At 53.1% G+C, this 6,641-nt stretch overlaps 3 non-coding genes across 3 annotated transcripts; 1 reads left to right on the forward strand and 2 right to left on the reverse strand.

Annotated features, from left to right (window-relative positions):
* Positions 1-423: 423 nt before the first annotated feature.
* Positions 424-496, reverse strand: TRNAF-GAA. Its single transcript has one exon. It is a non-coding gene; the product is annotated as a tRNA-Phe (tRNA).
* Positions 497-2,001: 1,505 nt separating this feature from the next.
* Positions 2,002-2,083, reverse strand: TRNAS-UGA. Its single transcript has one exon. It is a non-coding gene; the product is annotated as a tRNA-Ser (tRNA).
* Positions 2,084-5,552: 3,469 nt separating this feature from the next.
* Positions 5,553-5,634, forward strand: TRNAS-GCU. The gene has a single exon. It is a non-coding gene; the product is annotated as a tRNA-Ser (tRNA).
* The last annotated feature ends 1,007 nt before the right edge of the window (positions 5,635-6,641 follow it).

Raw genomic sequence — 6,641 nt, forward strand, 5'->3', positions numbered from 1 at the left:
CTCAGCTGCACAGAGGAGCTTCCATCCCCAATCCCTGCCTGTCACTGCCCAGCAGCCCTCTGGCACCATTCCTGAGGGTCACCCTGCCTTGCTGTCTTCCTGCCATGTTGGGAAAGACAGATCCCATCTCTCCTTGTTAAAAGTCAGGTGGGCCAAGTAGGGGCAGAAGCCCATTCTATGTTTTCCTACTGCAGAGCCCAAGATCAGAGACTCACCATCAGTGCCACCCACAGGGGAGGCAAGTGGGGAAGTTTGTTCCAGGCCCCACAGGGGCCCCATGAGAATACAATGTTGCAACTTTTTTTAATGGAAGGGGCCCCCAAAATTGCTTTGCCCCACAGCAGCTCTGCTCACCTTGGGTGCAAGTACCACTGGGCTGCCAGAGAACAAGCTGCCCCCCTGTACAAAGAGAATAAAAGAACCTGTCAAAGCCTGGGATTGAACCAGGAACCTTTAGATCTTCAGTCTAACGCTCTCCCAACTAAGCTACTTTGGCAGCCATGGAGCAGTATTTTGGCCTGTTGCTTCTCTGCCCGGGATGTTTTTGCAGCAGTTGCACACAAACAGGACGTCATTGTGAGCGGCCCATGAAGACAAGACTCGCTTTTGCCTGCCTTGCTCAGCTTGACTTGCTGCCTCACCCCGTTCCTGCCCTAGTGGCCGGGTTGACCTGGTGGGGGAAGGGGACTGGGGGCCAGTGGCACGGGGAGGAGGTTGAGCTGGACCCTGAGCTAGACTAGACCCTGGCAGTGAGAGTCTGGCCACCACCTGCCGCCCCACCCTGTTGTCCTGGCTTCCCCCACTGGGCGTCATTTCGGGAGGGAAGTGGGGCTTCTGCCTCCCCTCCCCGATTTTCACACCGCAGAGGAGTGCGGACAGGAAAACGAACGGCTGCTCCACACCCCCACCGGAGGAACCCGGCGCCCTTAGCTGTGGGGAGTAAGAAGTGGCTGTTGGCTGACAGGGCCTGTCCCCGAGGAGCTGGAACAGCAGCTGCCGCCTCCCCCTCGGCTCCAGGCTGTGGGAATTGCTCATTGCCTGGCTGCATGGGCGGCTGCTGCCCGTGCTCTGGAGAGCGTCTGTATTGCTCTGTCAACCCCCCGTCTTCACTGAGCCAGTCTGGTAAGGTCCCAAGTGCCCCCTCCGGCCTGGCAGCTGAGAGTCTGTGCAGACATCAGCCCCCCTGCCAGCCCCACAGGCAGCAGCAGCGCCAGCCCCCCAGCACCACAGGGGCACTCGATGCACTTCCTGAGGGGAAATGGCTCCTTGGCGTCCAGCTGCTAGAGTGAGAGCCAGGAGAGAGCAGTGTCTGGCTCACCTTGGGGGAGACAAGAGACCTGGTGAGTGCGGATCTCCCTCAGCCCCCCCCACAAGGCTGGTCAGTTTTATTGTCACTGTGATAGTCGGTGCTTCCCTTCAGGGCCGGCCCTAGAGGGATCTGGGGTATGGGACAAATCCCCCCTTTCCTCCCCAGGCCCTGCCCCCCACTCCACCCCTTCCCCCAAGCCCCCACCCCTGTCCCATCTCTTCCCGCCCTGCACCTTCCTGCCCCATTCCTCTCCCTCTCCCACTCTCCCTGCTCCTCCCCCCCCCCAGCGCCTCCTGCACCCCACTGAACAGCTGATCACTGGCAAGTGTGAGGAGCTTGTCAGCAAGGCCTGTAGTGGGTGGGGGGGAGCTGGCTGCCAGTGGGTGCTGAGCACCTTTTTTTCTCTGTTGGTTCTGCAGCCCCGTAGCTCCCATGGAGTCACTGACTCACATGCTAGAGAGAGGAGCAGAACCAGGGCTATGGCTGATCTATGGGGCACTAGGTGAGTGGCAGAGGCTTCAGGTGCTGAGAGTTTGCCCGACCCCTCAGGTACACAGTGTGCGGGAGTGTCCCAGGCATCTCGATGAAAGGAGCAGAACAGAATTTACTTGGGGTGGGGAGAGAATTGAGAGTGTCTCAGGGGGTTGTACAGAGGTATTGCCCGGGTGAGAGACTGGCTAAAACACAGGCCTCGCTGTGAGCAGGATTTGAACCTGCGCAGGGGAACCCTATTGGATTTCAAGTCCAACGCCTTAACCACTCGGCCATCACAGCTGTGAGCACAAAACTGCCCCAATGCCAGAGAAACTGGTAAAGAATCACAATGCCCAGGCGTGAAGTCATCTGAACTACAGGATTCCCACAGCAAACCTGGCTCCCAAAGCACAGGGGGGATTTGGGGTTTGTTCTGTTTGCTTAGCCAGGTGCCACAGGAGTCTTTGCTGCTTTTACAAATCCAGACTAACACGGCCCCTCTGATACTCCTAGTGACACTCTCCAATGGATCCCCATCCTCCACCCACCTTGAGCTAGGTAGGAGCGGATCATCATTATCCCTACTTGAGAGAGGGAGAAGCTAAGGCTGAGAAAGGAGAATTGACTTGTCTTAGGTCACACAGCCAGCCAGTGGCAGAGTTGGGAATAGGACCCAAGAGCCCTGATTTTCAAACTAACCATCAGATCTTGAATTTCAAACACTGAATGACCTGAATAAAGTGCTCTCAGATGAGCTCCAGACCAACAACAGTGCACAGTAATTATTCAGCAAGTATTTGAGGAGAACTGCAATGTTAGAGAGAATCATGAACTGCTCAGAGACCATTAATGCAGCAAAGCAGCAAAATTTGTCAACATATAACAGGTTCTGACTTATTTCCTTGGTCTTAAAAGAGAACAACAAGGACCTGAGTCTCCTCCCTGTCAATAACCCCCTGCTCAGCCAATCAGGGTAGAGACTGAGGACGGGAGGCTGAGGGTTCTCACCAGAGAGCCCAAAGGATGGCCCAGGTCACTGGTGGGGATCACTGCCCGAGCACTATTTCAGCCCCACATTTTTGGGTGGACCTCCCACAGTGGGAGCTGCAGAGCACTCCCCCACAACACACACACACACACACACACACACACACCGCTCCTGGTGTTGGGAGGGGAACAGGTGAAAGGACAAAAGAAGCAAGAGACAAAGAGAAAGGAGGAAGGGATGGATGGAGGAAAAGGTGAAACAGAAAGGACAAACCCTAATGTCCCCACTGATTCTATGGGACAAAATCCCAGGTGCGGAATAAAATTCTGCCTCCTTAAGTTTGTGTTTTCCATGCCTAGAATTCAACTGTCACCAGATGGATCAGACCGAACAGGTTTCAAACCTCAAGGAGGCTCTTACCTTCTAAACAGGGATGGCTGTTTTCTAGTAAAATCATGAAAAGGGAAGGAGAAAACTCAAAAGAGGTTCCTCCTGGCGCTTACGTCCGTGAACCCGAATACTCTCTCAGTCCTCAAAGAGAGACCTGGAGAAGGAGACTTGCTGAAGCAAAGCCACAGGGTCTCTGAGGTTTCCCTGGTCCCTCACCCCTGTCCTGCCTGGCTGATGTCAGCATCTCTCTGTGAGGTCACCACCTCCCCACCACCTTTGACCAATAGTCTGAGGTCCTGCAAAAGGCCTTTGTGATGTCACTGCCACACCCCTCCCTTGCTGTGCTAATGTCCTGCCCCTGCCCAGGCACTTTGGAGGTTTAAGCTACTCCCTGTGGATCACCCACTCAAGGAGCATTCGTTCTAGGCAGCAAGCCGGCTAGACAGGAAAACATCAGATGCTGCTCCCAATGCTACACTCAGCTTTTCAGAAATTAGTCGCCTTTATGGCCAGAAGAGACGATTAGAGCATCTAATCTGACCACTTGAGGATCACTTGAGCTGCAGTCAAGCACTCTACCGCTGAGCTATACCCCCACAATGACCTGAGTAGGGAATCGTGATTTTCAGGACTTTGAAGGACAAACCCTGATTCATCGAGCTCCTTTGCCATTCCCAGACCACAGGTGGTTTTAAAAATGGGGTTTGATTAAACTTCTTAAATGTGGCAAACACCACAGCTTGCACACCCACCGATATAGCTTCTCCCACTGACATAGCTGCCACCTCTTGGGAAGTGGATTAACTACACCCCAGGAAAACTCTCTCCCTCAGCATAGAGCAGTGGTTCTCAAGCTGTGGGGCAAGACCCCAAAGTGGGTCATAACCGTGTTTTAATGGGGTTGCCAGGGCTGGCGTTAGACTTGTTGGGGCCTGGGGCTGAAGCCAAATTTCTGAGCCCCACCACCCAGGGCTGAATCCTTCAAGCTCTGGTTTTGACCTCCCCTAACTGGGGCAGGGCTCAGGCTTTGTCTTCCTGCCTCTGCTCAGTGGGGAGGGGCCTGGTCCTCTTTCCAGGGCCATGGAGTAAGTTTTTTTTGGGCAGAAGGGGGTTGCAGTGAAAGGAAATTTGAGAAACGCTGGCATAGAGCCTCTGAATATGTCTAGACTTGGCTCCCTGTGGCAGATCAGACACGGAAAGTACAGCCATGGAGACACCACACACCAGCCTTGCCTAACAGGCAAGAATCAAACCTCCACAGAAAGACGCCTGTTGCTTTCTAACCCATCTCCCTAAGCCCTCAGCCACCAACACTTAACAAAGGGGCTTTTCTACACGATGGTTCTGGTCTCACTGAAGGGTCATTTCCAATTGTTTGCTCAGACCAGCATTAGGGAAAATGGTGCCCTGGGCAAAGCTTGTACTTTGGCACTTCCCCATTGCCCCTGGACGGTCCCCACTCCCCCTTTACCGCTAGCTCCTGCACTCCCACCCCTTGCACCTCCTTCACCCCTAACTCCTGCCCCCTCCTGTGCCCCCTTTGCCCTTAACTCCCTGGGCCACCAGCCATTGCCCCTCTCCTGCAGCCCCTTCACATGGCTCCAGTGCTGGGGGCCCGCACTTGTTCTCCCTTTCCCTGGGCTTTGGCATCACTAGCCCCTGCTTAGCGAGTAGGGTTCAGTGGTTCCCAAAATGTGGGGCATGACTCCTAGGGGGACACAGAGGAACATGCATGGGGGCACCTCAGGGCCTGAGCCAGCCCCCATGGAGGGAGCAGCACTCAGCCCCACTCTGCCCCAGCTCTTCCCCAACCCCAACGTCAGCCTGGGGCTCTGGCTCCCAGCTCAGCCTCGACCCCCTTACCCCTGTCTGCACCCCTCTCCCCAGCAAGCAACAGCCCCACTCCCAGCCTCAGTTCTTGACTGCGGCTTCCAAGGGGCCACAGCCATGGCTAAGAGGGCACAGAGTGAAATGTTTGGGGACCACTGGTTTAGGGTGATGTTCTCAATCACTTCTATGAAGTCCAATAAAAGCTATTCCTCACCCACCCACCCACCCCTCCATCAGGACAGTCTAGGTATGTTCTGCTGCCCTTCAATCATGCAGGAAGGATAATAACATTTCATTCCATTGAATCCTAAAGTGATTTGTAACCCACCACCAGCCGAAACTGGTCATTTTGGGAAAGCGGCCCCATCATGCTGCATACCTAGGCAGAGTAGGTGTGTCTGTGCAAACACGCTCTGTTCCTGAAGTCTTTCCCCCAGCTCCTCACTAGATGTGAGGGGGGAGCTCATTCAGCCCCTGCTTCTGCGTAGTATTTAAAAACTCCTTATTGGCCCTAGCTCTGCTGGCCTTAGATTTCTCCTCCTGTCCCTTTTTAACAGCTCAGATGAGGTGGCCGAGTGGTTAAGGTGATGGACTGCTAATCCATTGTGCTCTGCATGCATGGGTTCAAATCCCATCCTCATCGGATGCATTTAGTTTTCACCCTCCTTTGTAGACAACCATCTCCCCTTTGGTACAATGACAGCTCAAACGATCTTGCTTCTTGCAAACAAAAACCTTCTCAGAAACTCAGAACTCCCTTGCTTTAAATAAAATGTCTAAATCCCAGATTTCTTTAAAAAAGAAATTCTCTAGTGCTGTATTTCTTAGTTTTTATCTCAAGAGGTAACATCCTCATCTTCTCCCCAAAACACCCTGGGACCTGCCCAAATTATTAAAATACCCTCAACTCGAGCAAGGCCACAACAGTGAACCAGAGCTAGTATCTAGGCCAAGCTGTTCTGAAGGAGGCAACTCAAACATTTTCTCCCTGCTTCCCTTGGCCAAGTCTGACTGAGAAAACAAAATTCCCCAAACTGAAAATTTTCTGCTGAAAAACTAATACTAGTCTGTTTGGGGACTTTGGTTTGAAAGTATTATTGTTATTATTCTCTTCTGATTTCTGAGTCAGTTCAGTTCAGTCTTTTTCCTCCAGGTGTGTTTCCAGCTGCTGAGTTGTGGGGGAGAGAGGCCAGGTCATGATGTCTCTTCCCTCTTTCATAGTTTCCTCTGACTTGCTAGGAAGCTCCTTTGCTACGATGTGAGTCAATCAGTGTCCATTGTCGCTGTGCTATCTCGGAGAAGCCTGCATTGTACACGGTTCCTGGGATGGTCCTTGGGAGTGTGGATCCCTTCAATGGGCCAGCAGCGAGTCTGGCTCCTCCCTTGTCGCACCTGAAAGTCTGGTGGGGGGCATTTCCCAACCTCATAACATATCTCAGTAACGCACACAGAGCAAAACTTCATAACTTCCCAACCAATGCGAGCACACAATCCAACACGATATTAATGTTCAACAGATCAAGACTTTTGAAATGACACTCACCAGGCAGACTTTGTACGAACCATCTCATCATTATATGAGAGTGGTGAATATGGGGCTTGCAGGGTGCTGCTCTGAGCACAGCGTGCCACACCTGGGCTTACATTGCA

Source organism: Mauremys reevesii, unplaced genomic scaffold (assembly GCF_016161935.1).
Source record: "Mauremys reevesii isolate NIE-2019 unplaced genomic scaffold, ASM1616193v1 Contig35, whole genome shotgun sequence".
Lineage (NCBI taxonomy): Eukaryota > Metazoa > Chordata > Testudines > Geoemydidae > Mauremys > Mauremys reevesii.